Here is a 17,469-nt window from a genome sequence, read left to right on the forward strand (position 1 = left end):
GTTGACACTGGAGAAAATCTTCGCAGCTCACCTTTGTGTCCGGTGTGTCTCCAACCACGTGCCGGGACATAGTGCACCCTCAAGTTTAGTGATGTGAAAGATAGTATAGATTTAGTTATTGCAGAGTACATACAACTGCACTTGTGTAATTCTCTGTTTCAAGGAAGAGAGAAAGAGAGAAACAGTGTGAGAGAGAGGAAGAGAGAGAGAGAAAGAGTGAGAGGAAGAGAGAAAGAGTGAGAGAGAGAGGAGGAGAAAGAGTGAGAGAGAAAGAGTAGAGACCAGGAAGATAGAAAGAGAGAAACAGTGTGAGAGAGAGAGGAGAGAGAGAGATAAAGAGTGGAGAGAGAGAAAGAGTGAAAGAGAGGAAGAGAGAAAGAAAGAATGAGAGAAGACACTCCCACCGCCCAGAGGTGACTGCCCGCTGCTGCGGAAAGAAGTCTCTCTGCTCACCTTCCGCCACCGGCGTGTGTGTAAGAGGGTCCACCACGTGCCGAAGGAACTTGGTTATGTGTTGAGGATGGCACCGCATCATCACAGATTTTTCGCGCGTTCAGCTGTGGTGGTGTTGGGGGAATGGTGAATGTTGATTCATGATTCACAGCCTGTTACATAAAAAGCAAGATAAGATTGTGCGTCATGTGTCCATCAATGGAGAGAGGCAGAGAGAGAGAAAGAAAGAAAAGAGTGAGCAGAAGACAGAGAGAAAGAGACAAACAGTGAGAGTGAGAGTGAGAGAAAGAGAGAGAGAGAAAAAGAAAGCAAGAAAGTGAGACGAAGATAGAGATAAAGAGTGAGAAAGAGTCAGAAAGACGAAGAGAGAGAGAGAAACAGTGAGAGAGAGGAATAGAGAAAAAGAGTGTGAAAAAGAGGAACAGAGAAACTGAGGAAGAGTGAGAGAGAGAGAAACAGAGAGAGAGGAAGAGAGAGAGAGAAAGAGACCAACAGTGTAAGAGGAAGAGGGAGATAGAAAGAGTGTGAGGGAGAGAAAGGAAGAGATGAGGAGGGACACTGAGTGCCCACACTGTGTACAAAACCGTCACAGCTTATCTTTATGCCACCGCTCTGCCTCCAACCACGTGCCGCAACCTAGTGGAACTCTCAAGCTCCCACATCTGAAAGATAGTACAGAATTAGTAATGGCAGAGCAGCGTTGGATTAGAATTCAAAATCGGCCCGGGCACGCTAAAAAAAAAGTGGCCCACATTTGCATATAGCCTTTCCTCAAAACACTTCTTCGGCGAAATTTTATTTAGAAAAGGGGGGTGGGGGAGATACAAAAAAATGCATGGATTTGTTTACACTGGTGACTTAAAAACAAGTGAGGCCAGTTATGCCCAGGCCCCCTGCCCTGCTGGTATGCATACATTAATGGGCGGCCCTGTGAGAGAAAGAAAGTGACACCTCTGTGTGTTGCTAAACTTGAGGTAATGACGCACATCTGCCTCCAGAAAGGCCATTCAGACACCCACTGGGCCGCTGGCTGTATCCAAACAACAGCGACACCGCCCAAATCTGCCCCCCAGACTGCTCCAAAACGCAGCCCACAGTTGGAACTCAGCACCGGCTCCTCGGGCATTGCACCAGTGCCCGCGTTACCAATCCGATGCTGTGGCAGAGTATATACAAGTGCGAACGCCTAAATCGCTCTGCCATCTTTCTGCATTCAGGCTGCTGTGCCCCCTCCACTCCCACCACCCAGAAGTATCTGCCCGACGCTGCACACCAAGGCCTCACTGCTCACCTTTTCACAGTCACGGCACCCTCCACATCTTGCAGCTCCGTTCTGCAAGCTTATAGGTCTCAAATTTGGAATTGAGTCTTGATATCGCCATGGCAGAGGACATACTAGTGCACCTATCATCATCCCAGGTTGTACACCCGCTCAGTGCTTGCAGTGCTACTAACTCAGTGAGAAGTGAGGTCACGCACGTGGCGGTAGGCCCTTGCTGTTAGGCTCAGGCCTACACTGCGGTGCAGCAGAGCACACAAAACATCAACTGTCCGGACCACCGGGACAGGCCATCACCGTGGCAGTGTGACTGTGCTGGCCGCAGTGCATCCGTTGCGAGCAACTCTAAAGTGGCATAGCGCACGTGCGCCCGGTCTTTTTTATTAGTAGGGTCACGTGTCCTGTGACGCCTGTGCTGTATGGGTGTGGTGTGGCTGTATACCAGTCGAGTGAGTGGCTGTGGCAGGTGTCCGTGTTGGAGTGCTACCGTCACCCGGGTTGCAAAAGCCAAAGTGTCACTCTGTGAGCCAAGCCCAACAATGTGGCCAACATGGAAGGTACGGGGAATTACTGACCCTATATTCATCCATATTTCTACACAAGAAAGATGGTGGACATGAGACATCTGTGTGGATATGAAGGTTTCTTGCACATTCAGTGGAGTGATGCAGCTGTAGCAATACAGGGCCATGGAAAGTTGAAATTTCTGTTTTTTGCACATGGAGGGCAGCCAATTAGAGACAAGCTCATTGTCGGAGTTAGGCTGCGCCAACATATGTACTTATACAATCACTGCGACGATCCTCACGCACTTATAAATTCACTATACACTCTGCTTGCAGTACTCTAATGATGTAGTCTCTACGTACATACTTGTACAATGACCGAGACAAAGTTACATAACTAAAGTTTTCCCCCACTGTCAAAGGTGAGATGGTTGCATATGCTGTCCAGAGCACTATGTAATGTGGTAGGGCCTAGCGGCAACATGTTGCATACATAATGAACACACGGACACAGATAGATAGTGGAACTGGGTACGGGCACGTGCGCTCGTCTCCTTTTTATTACCAGGGTCACATGTCCAGTGACGTCTGTGGTGGATGTGTGTGGGGTGATTGTAAGCCAGCCCTCAGGGAATGGTTGGTGCTGTCAACAAGTACAACAGTAATCATTGGATTAGACACAGAGATTCAGTCAAAAAGGGTCAATGATTTGAGCTGCACTAAGGTACGGGTACCAGATATGAAATCATACAGAAAAGATTCTATTATAAAGGGTTTATGACTTGTGATACACTGACGTAGGACAGCAGATGTGAAATTATACACAAAATATTGTATCAGAAAGGGTGCATGAGTTGTGCTGCACTGAGATAGGGGCATCAGAAGCATTTAGCGTTTGCGCAGCCAGCGGTGGTGCGGGTGAGCCACAGAATCGCAACTCAATGTGAATTGTGAGCCCTGCTATCGCTAGTGTACATCAAAGGCAGTAGTCAGCACAGACATCGAGGAATGTTTTTAGTCACTTCCTCTTGACAAAGTTCGAGGACATAGAGTACAATTCTCTCTAATAAATAAATCATGTTTCAATTTAAATTGTGAGCTCTGCTGACCACAGTGTAGGTGTATGGAACAAAAGATGAAACATTTATGGAATACACTGAGGAAATCTTGGTTGTTCTGAGTATAGTTGTAAAGTGCGGTATTCTGAAGCTAGAATCTGAACTGGTCGTTCATCATATCGTCTACCTTTTTCAGTAGGGGAGAGCTGTGGAAAACAACGAGCTTCCAAATTTGTTTCCCACACACTCATGGGAGTTCCTTTTGCTTTTTTCATCTGGAACAATTCAATAGTATGTCCTATCAGTTCTTTTGAATGTAGAGGATGTATAGTATAATGTTCATAAATGTCTTCTTTTCTTGAATTTTCCACTTGAAATATGTGTTTCATCTTCTAAAGTCATTTCTTCTCCTTCTACATCTACAATTTTATAGTAAATATTGTTTTGCACCAGATATAATGTAGCCTTTTGGACTTTCGTGACATGTACTAACTATTGCCATATTTACCGACTCTTTGTGGGTACACCATTAACAAGAATAACTACAGGTTCAGTATTGTCTCTTTCTACACTAACAGTTTCAACATTTTTCTTAAAATCTAAAGGTAAATACATAACTCTTCCTTTTAAACCTCTTTATAGATCTCTTGAAGGCAGCATACCTGTTTTAGGCTGCATATGAATTATAGGCTGAAAAGGGTGCACAAATTGTATGAGGATGGCCTTATATGTATTTAAATCTGTAAGTTTAGGAGGTATAGCAACTAATTCTAAGTCATTATGGACAGCTTTAGCTGTCATTTTGTTTTCTTCTAATTTATTGTAACAATATTAACAAATTTCATTGTACAGTACCTAACTCAAAATGACCTTCCACAAACAGATAAGCAGCAAATTATTTCCATTTGTGAACTATCTCTAGCAATTTCAGCTGCAATAGTTTTTTCTTGATTAATCTCTTCATTCAACATTTGGAGATAATTTGGAAAAATTGTACATTCAATGCTATCTGTACATGCATTGAAAGAATCCTCATAGCAGTCAGTTCAGTTCATATGCTTTTATTCGGTATGTAAAAAATACAACCATATAAGCAAACAATTATGACAGCATAAAACATACATAAAGTAAAAATAAGATCCAAGTGTAGAATGTAGAATACATGAAACCTTAACGACGTCAGTAGTTACCATCGTAAACATTGCAATAATGGACAGTTTATAAATAGATTTACAGTACAATATCTCTAAATTCCATCAATCCTAGGGTGCAAGTTACGCAGAATATACAGTACCAAGATATTTAGTGCATAAACATTTAAAGTGCATGTACCCACTTAAAGTGTCATGTGCAACGTAAGCCTAAAATATATAAAAAGCCTAACAAATCTATATAATACAGCTTACTTGTAAATAACATAAGGCATAGCCAACTTTAGATTCCTGCAACTATTTAGTGCAAACTTCGCGGTATGTATGGTACCAAGATAAACTAGTACATGGGCTGCTGCCCTCTACGAAGTGTCATGTGCAAAAAGCTTTCCAGAGTGCAAAAAGCATGTAAAAATACCCTGAAAATAATCAGAGAACTATCGATTTCCTGATACTAATACATTTTAAAATGTGAGATGCTGTAAAAAAGCAAATATCAGGACTGTTTAAAGATAAAATTAGTTTCATAGTGGTTCTAGTAGTGCGCACTTGGTATTTTAAAAAGACAGGTTTTAAATAAAATTTCCTAAAATACATATAAAATTTGCAAAACATTAAGAAATGACAACAACTCTGTGTGGACACCCCATCACAAGGGCACGCAGATTTGGAGCCCTTTTTCACATCAGGGAATGCCACCAAATGGTGGGCTATTCCTAACCTCATCCGTGTTAAGGCAAAGCGGTGTGAATTTCTTGTTACTTCGGTAAGATATGACTGAAAACCCCTGTTGTAATTCTGTTCCCGGTAAAATCTAAATGTGGGTTGTTTTGAAATGGCACCTTCTCTGGCAGTTTTGACAAAGGTAAGAAAGGTAAATTTAAGCTCTTTTTTTGGAAGGGAAGCTACGCGTTCAGGATCCAACAAAATATCATAGTGGAACAGTAAGTTGTACCAGTGACGAATATAGCAAAGCCAGGGGATGTAAAGGGAGTGATCCAAATTCATACAATCTCTGATAATGGTTTGGGTAAATAGTGTTTCACTTTTTATCCATATCGAACGCCAAAGTAACAATGGACGTAAGGCTGCTAAGTCTGTGATATACTCCATACCTACTTCTAGGTGAATTAGCTGTGTGGAGGCCGAAGTGGGTACACATAGCAGGCGTGTGAGGAAACTATTCTCATCTTTTTGTAGTAGATTCCCACTGTCGTGTCCCCACACGCCAGCCCCATATAGCGCAGAGGACACACACCTCGCGTTATAAATTGCAACCATGTCTTTAATTCTTCGCTCACCTAGTTTAGTCGAAAACCTAAAAATACTATTTATACTTCTGGTCATTTTAAAATGTATATTTCCATACTCATTGGTCCATTTACCGTCATCAGAAAAAGTTATACCCAGGTAACAAAACATTTTAACTGACTGTATTTTAAAATCATCTATAAAAAAAGTCCTTGCAGGTTTAACTTTCTTACCACAGGTCATGGTAAAAGTTTTGGTTTTATTTATTAAAAGTTTCCTCTCTTTAATGAATACTGTAAAGCTATCTATTAAGCGTTGAAGTCCTAGTTGTGTGCGGGATAACAAGACAGCATCATCTGCATAAAGCAGAATTGGGATAGCGTCGTGGTTTACTTGTGGTGCATCTGCCGGGATCTTTTTTAAAATGTTGTCAATTTCATTTATAAAAAGCGAAAATAATAATGGTGCTAAAACACAACCTTGGCGAATGCCTCTTTTCACCTGAATATTGGAAGTGCACTCGCCACTGGTGCCGTAACGTACTTTACATGATAAGGTTTGATAGAGTCGGGCTAAAAAGTATATTATTTCCTTGGGGGCACCGGCATCAAGTAAAATGGGCCATAAAATTGAATGATCTACAAGGTGAAAAGCGCTGCTTAGATCTGCAAAGCATAAAAACAAGTTCCCCTTTTTTATCTTAGTATATTTATTAATAAGCATATCTAAGTTAATACATTGTTCTAAGGTCCCCATGCCCTTTCTGAACCCATATTGGACTTTAGTCAAAATATTATTTTCTGTAGCCCAGGTTTCTAACCGGCTCAGCAATATCCTACTGATAATTTTGATGGATGAATCCAAAAGAGAAATCGGGCGATAGTTACATGCCTCAGATCTTGAACCTTTCTTAAAAAGGGGAATGATTAAAGATTGACCCCAAGTTAGTGGGAGATCAGTTTCAGTAGCAGCATTAAAAAACCCGTAGTAAAAAAGGTGCCCATAGATCCATTTCATATTTGTAAAAATCTATGGGTACACCGTCAGGGCCCGGTGCCTTGCCCCCTTTGCTATTTTTTAGCCCTTCGTATACCTCATCTAATGTTATTGATAAAGATAAAATTGGCCACATCAAAGCACTACAGGAAAAGTCCAAAAGCAACTTGTCTGGGTTAAAAATGGCGGAATAGTGTTCAATCCAAGCATTGCATTCCACGTGGGAAGTTATATCAGGAATGTGGTTGTCAGTTTTTAGAAACGAAGCAAAACCAAAGGAAATGATGGACGGAGTGCTGAACATTGCAAGCACTCACCCCCAGTCAACTGATCTGGGTTTAATCCATCACCGTTCTTTAGCCCACTCTGCCACCCCAGTTCAGACATGGCCATATGCAAATCAGTCTGACTCTGTGCCTCATGGGAACAGTCCAGCCCGAACTGCCAAGCAATGTCATCCCTGGACCGGAAACAAGCTTCCTAGGACCGGTTTCTGGCATTTCAGCCGTCTTCAGCCAGGCTTGCTTGAATCCAGTGGCAAAGTGAGCAAGGGACTCACGTCTGAGCATACCCTGCCAACTTATGGTCTCTGGAAGCTTGTTTCCGGTCCGGGGAAGACATGGCTTGGCAGTTCGGGCTGGACTGTTCCCTTGTGGCACAGGGTCAGACTGATTTGCATATGGCCATGTCTGAACTGGGGTGGCAGAGTGGGCTAAAGAACGGTGGTGGATTAAACCCAGATCAGTTGACTGGGGGTGAGTGCTTGCAATGTTCAACACTCCGTCCATCATTTCCTTTGGTTTTGCTCAGTTTTTAGAAACGGACATGTTGATGGTCTCCCAGAAAAGTTTGCTGTCCTTTGTATCTGCTGCCTGGTTGAGCTTGGCCCATGCCTCTGTCTGTAATTCTTTTTTTCGCATTTTAAGGGATAAATTATACTTGTGGCGGAGGCCCTGAATATTTATAGTGTCTCTTGGTTTAAAGCCAAGTGCTTGTTTCAGATTATACAAGGCCTCAGCACAGTGTTTATCAAACCAACCATTCGTTGACGTCTTATTCGGGAAATATTTTTTCCTAGTTAAAAGGCCCTCTATAGTTTCGTTAATTATTACCATATTTGTGAGCACTATACTCTGTTGGGCCTCATCACGCAGGCAATAATCAATTTCTTGGGAACATTTCTTAACAACTTCCCTTTGTTTCTTTTGAGGGTCAACACCAGCCCATTTAATACGCATACCATATGGCCTTGCCGCTGAAATGTTAGCGATGCAGGTAGTTGTTATTGGAGTTTTATTCCCCCAACAAAGCAATGTTATCGAAATGCTATTGTGATCACTTAAGGGTTCTTCAAGTATCCATAGATTAGAGAATCTAGCATCATTAGAAATCAAAACGTGATCAATATTGGTACTAGCATTCCTGCCCTTAAAAGTCGGACATTTAATATTACCCCTCTTCAGTGTACAGTTCAAGAGCTCCAAATTGAATTCGGCCATTAAGTTGTTTAGTGCTGTCCCATAGGTGTTGTGGGGGAAGTGAATGTTTACTATATCATCTGAAATGTTGCAATCCCTCATATAACCACAGGTATTACTTAACGCTTGGGGGCACATTTGGAGATTAAAATCACCCACCCATAGAATAGTAGCAGGGTTACTTAGGGATACCAGATTTTCTTCAATTGCCTTTCCCACAGCTGGTAGTATAGAACTCTTGGTAGTGTCAGAAATGCTATTGTAATGATTGATTAAAATAAGATCGTTTCCCTTACCCATACTAAGCCGCATTATCTAGGTGTGGTTAGCAATTGATGTACAATTCAGAATTTTACACATAGGAACATTGTTGACACAAGAATCAGCAATCCTCCCTTAGCCCTCCCTGAATTAGATTGGATGGCGTCCACCCAGTAAGACACACATCCTTCTATAAAAACACTCCCTATGTGCCAAGTTTCTTGCAAACATATCATGTCGTAACCCCGAGCGATGAATTTTCCCCAGAATAGTGTGTCCAGTTTCTTACTTAGACCGGCAATATTCCAGGTCACGATGTTGTATCCTTCATCCGTGTTGGAAAGTACGGGATTATTTCCAAGATTATTACTAGCTACAGATACCCCCGTGGTTTCATCATTTTGATCAGATGTAAGAAGATCAGCACTTTCCTTAATTACAGATTGATGACGATCAAAAGTGGGGGTATCAACATGGTTATTACATTGTGGGGATCGCAGAACCTTAAGTGGCACCTTAGATTGTATTTGAACCCCTACAAATGCATCTTTCTCAACGTCACTTCCAGTGTGGTTGGATGTTAGCTCAGAAGTTACCAAGATATGGCTTAACTGGGGTGGCAGAATTCTCTCTGTTGGGGCAGGGACAATTTGCAGCGTATGATCGAGAGGGTTATAGGGGATATCCGCAACATCCTCTTTTCCAAGTCAATCATTCTCCTCCAATGAATCTAGGATCTGATATCTATTGTTAGTCTGGATCTGGAAAACATTCCAAGGTTTAGGGTTAAGAAACTGTTTGTGGTAGTGAAGAGGGTTGCTGGTATAACCTAGATTTGCTGGGGGAATAGTATCCATTAGGTGCCTATAAAAGTAACCTAGAGGTAGAAGGGTTGTATTGTACTCCCAGCTGGAGGGAGGGGGAGCATTGACCAATGTTTTATGTACCCAGTCTGTAGATCTAAAATTTATGATTATGCAATCTCCCCTAAAGCTCTTCTTTAGGGGGCCCACCCAACCCACCCTTTGTGTCATGATAATCTGATTTGTCTCTTCCATAGGGTAACCGCAGTTTTTGGTCAGCCAGCTTAAAGTTTTGTTTTTTAGTGCTGTATGGTTTTCATATTGGGCCGGCCTTAAACTTGGAACATTTGCAAGGATCGCCACGTAGGCCCCGCACTCCGGTGGCAAATTTATAAAGGGGGAGGCTTATTTTTGATAATGACCGTACTATCTAAATTAGCTGTATTCTTGATAGTGGTGTTGATAGTGGGTTTATTATTACCATCAGTAGTAGGCAAAGGCGAGGTAATAGGTAGCTCTCTGGGGGTAGTATTTGTCATGGGCGGATCTTTATAAGTGGATTCAGTTCTCCCAATCCGGTCCAGGGTAGGTGCATTTGATCTAGATACTAAATTCGGACTCCTGTTGCCCTTACTGCCCTTGCTCATATCCTCCCCATTTCCCCCGATGTTCAGGGTTGGCCAGGGATTATTATGCTGTGGGTTTTTACTCAGTTTTTCTAGGCTGCCACTTAAGTTATGTACCTCTCTTGCCAAGTTATCCACCTTTTCATGCAAAGGTCTTAGTAGATCGATTAATTTAGTATATAAGGCTTCCATATTTATAGGCGTGGTTGTCACTTCGGTGTGTTGCTTAGATCTGGTTAAAACTGAGCAACCTTTGGTACCTATTTTTTTATCCCTTTTCGTGGGCGATCTTCCTTGCCCCCGAGTTTTCATTTTTGCCCCCCGGGCATCATTGTGGTGGCCGGGGGGGGAATTCGGGGTTATAACTGTGGCTGGGAGTATGGGGGTACTTGACAGGCTAGTTGTATCGGGATTAGCAGGGACCTTGGGTGATCCTACGGCTGCCGTATCTTCTGTGTATTGTCCTAGTACGGAGCTACTTTCTCCCTGTTCACTCATAATGAGGCTTGTACCCATTGAGAGACGTCTCTCAGTCCGCCCAATTTCATCGTTAAGTGCACTAACTGCTTTAAACAGATAAGTGTCCAAAGTGTTACAAGTAGTTTCTGACAATGGTTTAGGCCGTCTCCTGGGCATTGTATGCCTAGTACTCAATGACTAGTTCAGTTCGAATGGGGTTGTATACAAACTCACAATGGCTGTACGAGTTACGTAAAATATCTAGCAGTAGTCCTGCCTTCAACGTACTAATTGTTTGCAAATGTAAAGGGGGGGGCCCAGCCCAACCTCCTCCGACCTCGGACGGCTGTGCCCTTGTCCTGGGCTTCTCCTGCGCGCGTCCCGCGACACGGGAGGATGATGGTCCTTTTATGCGCCGGCAGGCGCTGAGATGACGTGCGCGGCAACCTTGCCGCAAAGGACGCTAGGAGATGTGGTCTCCCCGCTCTGCGGCCGCTGCGTCTGGTGTTCTGGCTGGGGCGGCGGAGGAGACACCAAATGGACAACAGCAGCCCCCACGGACTGCAAAAGAAAGAAGGCAGGGATGTTCAGGCAGGGAATCAGCAATAGGGATGTCCCACGTCGCAAGAGTAAGCAGGTAAACCCCCGCTCCACCGAAGGATGATGGTCCTTTTATGCGCCGGCAGGCGCTGAGATGACGTGCGCGGCAACCTTGCCGCAAAGGACGCTAGAAGATGTGGTCTCCCCGCTCTGCGGCCGCTGCCTCCGGTGTTCTAGCTGCGGCGGCGGAGGAGACACCAAATGGACAACATCAGCCCCCACGGACTGCAAATGAAAGAAGGCAGAGACGTTCAGGCAGGGAATCAGCAATAGGGATGTCCCACGTCGCAAGAGTAAGCAGGTAAACCCCCGCTCCACCGAAGGATGATGGTCCTTTTATGCGCCAGTAGGCGCTGAGATGACGTGCGCGGCAACCTTGCCGCAAAGGACGCTAGGAGATGTGGTCTCCCCACTCTGCGGCCGCTGCCTCCGGTGTTCTAGCTGCGGCGGCGGAGGAGACACCAAATGGACAACAGCAGCCCCCACGGACTGCAAAAGAAAGAAGGCAGGGACGTTCAGGCAGGGAATCAGCAATAGGGATGTCCCACGTCGCAAGAGTAAGCAGGTAAACCCCCGCTCCACCGAAGGATGATGGTCCTTTTATGCGCCGGCAGGCGCTCCGATGACGTGCGCGGCAACCTTGCCGCAAAGGACGCTAGGAGATGTGGTCTCCCCGCTCTGTGGCCGCTGCCTCCGGTGTTCTGGGTGCGGCGGCGGAGGAGACACCAAATGGACAACAGCAGCCCCCACGGACTGCAAAAGAAAGAAGGCAGGGACGTTCAGGCAGGGAATCAGCAATAGGGATGTCCCACGTCGCAAGAGTAAGCAGGTAAACCCCCGCTCCACCGAAGGATGATGGTCCTTTTATGCGCCGGCAGGCACTGAGATGACGTGCGCGGCAACCTTGCCGCAAAGGACGCTAGGAGATGTGGTCTCCCCGCTCTGCGGCCGCTGCCTCCGGTGTTCTGGCTGCGGCTGCGGAGGAGACACCAAATGGACAACAGCAGCCCCCACGGACTGCAAAAGAAAGAAGGCAGGGACGTTCAGGCAGGGAATCAGCAATAGGGATGTCCCACGTCGCAAGAGTAAACAGGTAAACCCCCATAGCAGTCAAAATCTCCAAGTAATTCCATTTCAGTCCGCCAAGGTTTGAAGAGTTGCAGAAGAGCTAAATAGAAACACTCTCTCTTATCTGTAGTATCACAACTTAATTTCCTGTGATTATTCAAATTTCCTTTGGCATGCTTTAACAAACATCCATCAGATCCAATTACAGCATATTTTCCTTCATTTATTTTTCTGTAACATTCTTTTTTTATACTATAATGTTGCAGTATTTCATATAGACATATGTTTTCAAGGTATGGACTTCTATTTGGATAGTATGTGAGGAACAGCAATGGAGTTATCTGCAACATATTGTATGTCCATATTTGCATTCCACATCCTCAAAACCACTGGATTGTAATCATTAATGTACTTCGATTCTTTTGTTCTTTTTATATTATAAGTATTTTTGGGTGATTTTCGTGTGATAGTATGCCTCACTGCTGACATAAAACTGTTCACTCTTTCTTGCGATGACTTATTGTGCACTGAGTTAGTAGTACCTTTGGAGTCCAGCGTGTACATACCCTGCGATGATGGGTGGTCCAGGAGGGTCGCACTCGGACCAATGTCTTTTGTCAATTGAATTCTGCCTCAAAAAGGCCACATGGGGATGACTTATGGTGCACTGAGTTAGTAGTACCTTTGGCGCTCAGCGTGTACGTACCCTGCGATGATGCGTTGTCCGGGAGGGCCGCACTCGGACCAATGTCTTTTGTCTATTGAAATCTGCATCAATAAGGCCACGTGGCGATGACTTACGGTGCACTGAGTTAGTAGTACCTTTGGCGCTCAGCGTGTACGTACAGTGCGATTATGCGTGGTCTGGGGGGGGCCGCACTCGGAGCAATGTCTTTTGTCTATTGAATTCTGTCTCAGTAAGGCCACCTGGCGCTGACTTATGGTGCACTGAGTTAGTAGTACCTTTGGCACTGAGCGTGTACGTATCCTGCGATGATGCGTGGTCCGGGGCAGCCACACTCGGACCAATGTCTTTTGTCTATTGAATTCTGCCTCAGTAAGGCCACGTGGTGATGACTTATGGTGCACTGAGTTAGTAGTACCTTTGACACTGAGCGTGTACGTACCCTGCGATGATGCATGGTCTGGGGGGCCGCACTCGGACCAATGTCTTTTGTCTATTGAATTCTGTCTCAGTAAGGCCATGTGGCAATGACTTATGGTGCACTGAGTTAGTAGTACCTTTGGCACTGAGCCTGTACTACCCTGCGATGATGCGTGGTCAAGGGGGCCGCACTCGGAGCAATGTCTTTTGTCTATTGAATTCTGCCTCATTAAGGCCACGTGGTGATGACTTGTGGTGCACTGAGTTAGTGGCACCTGAAGCACTCAGCGTGTGCACACACTGCGATGATGCGTGGTCCAAGAGGGCCGCACTGAGAGCAATGTATCTTGCGTACTGGACTGCGTCATCTGCAATCGCTACTCCATCTGAATTTAGATGCCTGCTGTCCGCAGTGTAGATCGAAGGCAGTTGTCTGTACAGACATAAGTCTGCGGTGCTGTGCCGCTGGGTTCGCAGGGGGCCTGTGTTGAGGAGACCCACGGTCATGGCAGCAGCCACGTGGCAGGGTGAGGCCAGCCACTCTGGCAGACTCGTTGGTCTTTACAGTTCACAAGTGAACCACGCCCAGAGCCCCAACTTATTTATTCATACTCCTATGCTGGAGTGGCGTACGTTGGACCAGCCCACTACGCTTCCACTTCCAGGCGAGTACAACACAGCTACATGTCCGAGATCTTCCCCACTGCCTTAGGTAACATGGTTGCGTCTATTGTGCACAACACTACAAGCACCAGCAGTATATGTACAGATGGAGAGGTTTATGATCTGTATAGGTCTGTCCAGGACATTACCGCTAAACTTGGTATTGTGTGCATTATTATTATTGATGGATGAGTTGCATCCTTCACACATATTTGCTTGCCATATCTGCCAACATTCAAGTATTGTGTGGCTGAGGGACTATGCCGTTTTTGGAAGGTCCGCTGTCCTGTTCTGCACTGTCTCGGTGGTAGTAGGGAGGGGGGTGGTCAAGGGGGACGTCCTGAGGCTGTTGGCAGTGAGTGTTGTGGCCTTCATGGGTGTTTGAGCTGCGTGATCAGTAACTCTATGACATATGTTGCGCTTCAGATGTGATTCTGGGCTGCGATCCCTTTCACATTGTAGGTAGTCGTCCTGGTTTACACCAGTAAAATGCAGATGTTAGATACCTACTGCAAATGTGGCTTATTCCCTGTTTTTGTATTGCACCCCAGATTTGGCTGCTCATTGAAAATATTGGGAACTGGTGCTTTTGTGTTAATTCTGTATATTATTACCGTTAGTTGTTCTCATTTGTGACAAAAAATTTTATGCGGAAGCTATTGCTGGAAAACTGGGGATATTGGCTGTTTTCACTAGGTTGACTATGAAGTGATAATTTAAAATCAATGAAAAAACTATAGGTTTAAAGAAGAAAATAATTCGAAATTAGCATTTAAAAAACCTTTGAAATTCACTGAAAAAACCATAGGTTTCAGGGACGTTATAGTTACAAATTAACATTCCAAAAACCTTTGAAATTCCTGACTAAACCATAGGTTTCAGGGACGTTATAGTTAGTTGGACATCTCACTCATACAAAACCATAGAAAGTCCGCCGTTATAGTTTGTTGAGCTAACTATAACTCGCACACCCGCAATGCACTGCACTGCTGGTGATATCACATCATTCATGACATGGTCAGTGACATCACTGATGACATCTCAAATGACGTCACTGATGACATCATCCACGTGACAATCTGATGCACCTCCTCACACCCTAATATAACGTTTGATACACCCCCTGTAAAATATAGACTACCATTTTCAAAACCATCGACACACCAATACCAGTTACTACAAACGCACTCACTAATTCCTAGGCCTACAGACACATGCACTCATTCACCCATACAAACATTCATACATGTAGTCACTGATCAATACAACACTATCATATGCACTCATACATCTATACAGACACTCACACACCACCACTCATCCTAGTCAGTCATGCACTTATCCTAGTCAGTCATGCAAAGAATCAATCACAGTTCCATTTACTCACCTACACAGTTATACACACATCACCTCATTTATTTATACAGATACTAATGCATACTTACTCTCTTATATAATCACTAATACAAGTATACACTCATCCATACAGCCACTCCCACAATCACTGACTCTCACATATAGTCATTAATATACTCCAACTCTCACATACACTGCCTTTTACTTTTTTACTTACTAGGACATCTACCACTGAGACATCCATTCATTCACCAACACATCCATACACACACTCACTCACCCATAGAACTGTTTCCACATGCACTCTTAAAGCCATACACCCAGTCAATCAACCACTCACACATCTATGCACAGTCACACCCCCCCACCCAACCATACACACACTCAGTCTCCCATATAATTACTCAGGCAACTAATCAATAGCCCATATAGACACCCGTGGAGCTACTGACCAACTGATGCAGCAGGTTATACAACAACAGACAGACTGATACAAACATTCACACTGTTTAGTCACTAACCCATGTATTCAGTAAGACATATTTAATCACTCACTTAAACAGTGAGTCACACACCTACTAAATCCTACATCCAGACACTTATACATCCCCTCATTCTTCAATACAGCATGGTATTTATATAATACATATTTAAATTTTAAAGAAAAACACATTCACTGGATGATGTCATCAGTGATGTCATCAGTGGTCATTTGAGATGGCATCAGTGATGTCACTGACCATGTCATGAATGATGTAATATGTGATACGTCATAGTTCGCGCAACTAACTATAACGGCGGAATTTCTATGGTTTTGTATGAGTGAAATGTCCAACTAACTATAACGTCTCTGAAACCTATGATTTTTCAGTGAATATATATATATATATATAAATATATATATATATATATAAATATTTGTTTTTTTGTCCAACAAAGTGGCCAAAGCATCGGGATTACACTCGACTGTGCCCAGCCATCCGGCAATAATGATGCAGCTTGCCTCTTTGGTCCAGTTTGTTTATTTCTGCCAACGCGTTTCGAGGCCCTAAGCCTCTTCTTCATGGGCTGCTGAAAAGAACGCACTGAAGCTCGCATTGCCATTGTTTCCGGTTTGAATTTATTTGCATGAGACCCTTAGTGGGCATAGCTTCAATAGCAAACTCTACTGGTGCATGCTGGACATAATAGTTCTGAATGCGAGCACATGTAAACTTTAAGTAACTTCAGTGACTGTTCCCTTGTTAAAAGCATTGTTTTCATCCTTTTAGTAAGTTTCGGAGCAAAGTTGCAGGCTCAATTAGCATATTGAACACAGTGCTTTACTGGTCTCGAACAGTTCAGGAACCAAAGCCTCTGTCAGCTGGTGATTGCTTTCCGTCCACAGCTGCAGATGGTGCCATCCCCACAGCAGGGCTGCCGAGCAGTAATTTTGTCCAACAAAGTGCCCAAAGCATCGGGATTTCACTCGACTGTGCCCAGCCATCCGGCAATAATGATGCAGCTTGACTCTTTGGTCCAGTTTGTTTATTTCTGCCAACGCGTTTCGAGGCCCTAAGCCTCTTCTTCATGGGCTGCTGAAAAGAACGCACTGAAGCTCGCATTGCCATTGCTTCCGGTTTGAATTTATTTGCATGAGACCCTTAGTGGGCGTAGCTTCAATAGCAAACTCTACTGGTGCATGCTGGACATAATAGTTCTGAATGCGAGCACATGTAAACTTTAAGTAAGTTCAGTGACTGTTCCCTTGTTAAAAGCATTATTTTCATCCTTTTAGTAAGTTTCGGAGCAAAGTTGCAGGCTCAATTAGCATATTGAACACAGTGCTTTACCGGTCTCGAACAGTTCAGGAACCGAAGCCTCCGTCAGCTGGTGATTGCTTTCCGTCCACAGCTGCAGATGGTGCCATCCCCACGGCAGGGCTGGCGTGCAGTAATTTTGTCCAACAAAGTGCCCAAAGCATCGGGATTACACTCGACTGTGCCCAGCCATCCGGCAATAATGATGCAGCTTGCCTCTTTGGTCCAGTTTGTTTATTTCTGCCAACGCGTTTCGAGGCCCTAAGCCTCTTCTTCATGGGCTGCTGAAAAGAACGCACTGAAGCTCGCATTGCCATTGTTTCCGGTTTGAATTTATTTGCATGAGACCCTTAGTGGGCGTAGCTTCAATAGCAAACTCTACTGGTGCATGCTGGACATAATAGTTCTGAATGCGAGCACATGTAAACTTTAAGTAAGTTCAGTGACTGTTCCCTTGTTAAAAGCATTATTTTCATCCTTTTAGTAAGTTTCGTAGCAAAGTTGCAGGCTCAATTAGCATATTGAACACAGTGCATTACCGGTCTCGAACAGTTCAG

Source organism: Triturus cristatus, chromosome 10 (assembly GCF_964204655.1).
Source record: "Triturus cristatus chromosome 10, aTriCri1.1, whole genome shotgun sequence".
NCBI classification, from domain to species: domain Eukaryota; kingdom Metazoa; phylum Chordata; class Amphibia; order Caudata; family Salamandridae; genus Triturus; species Triturus cristatus.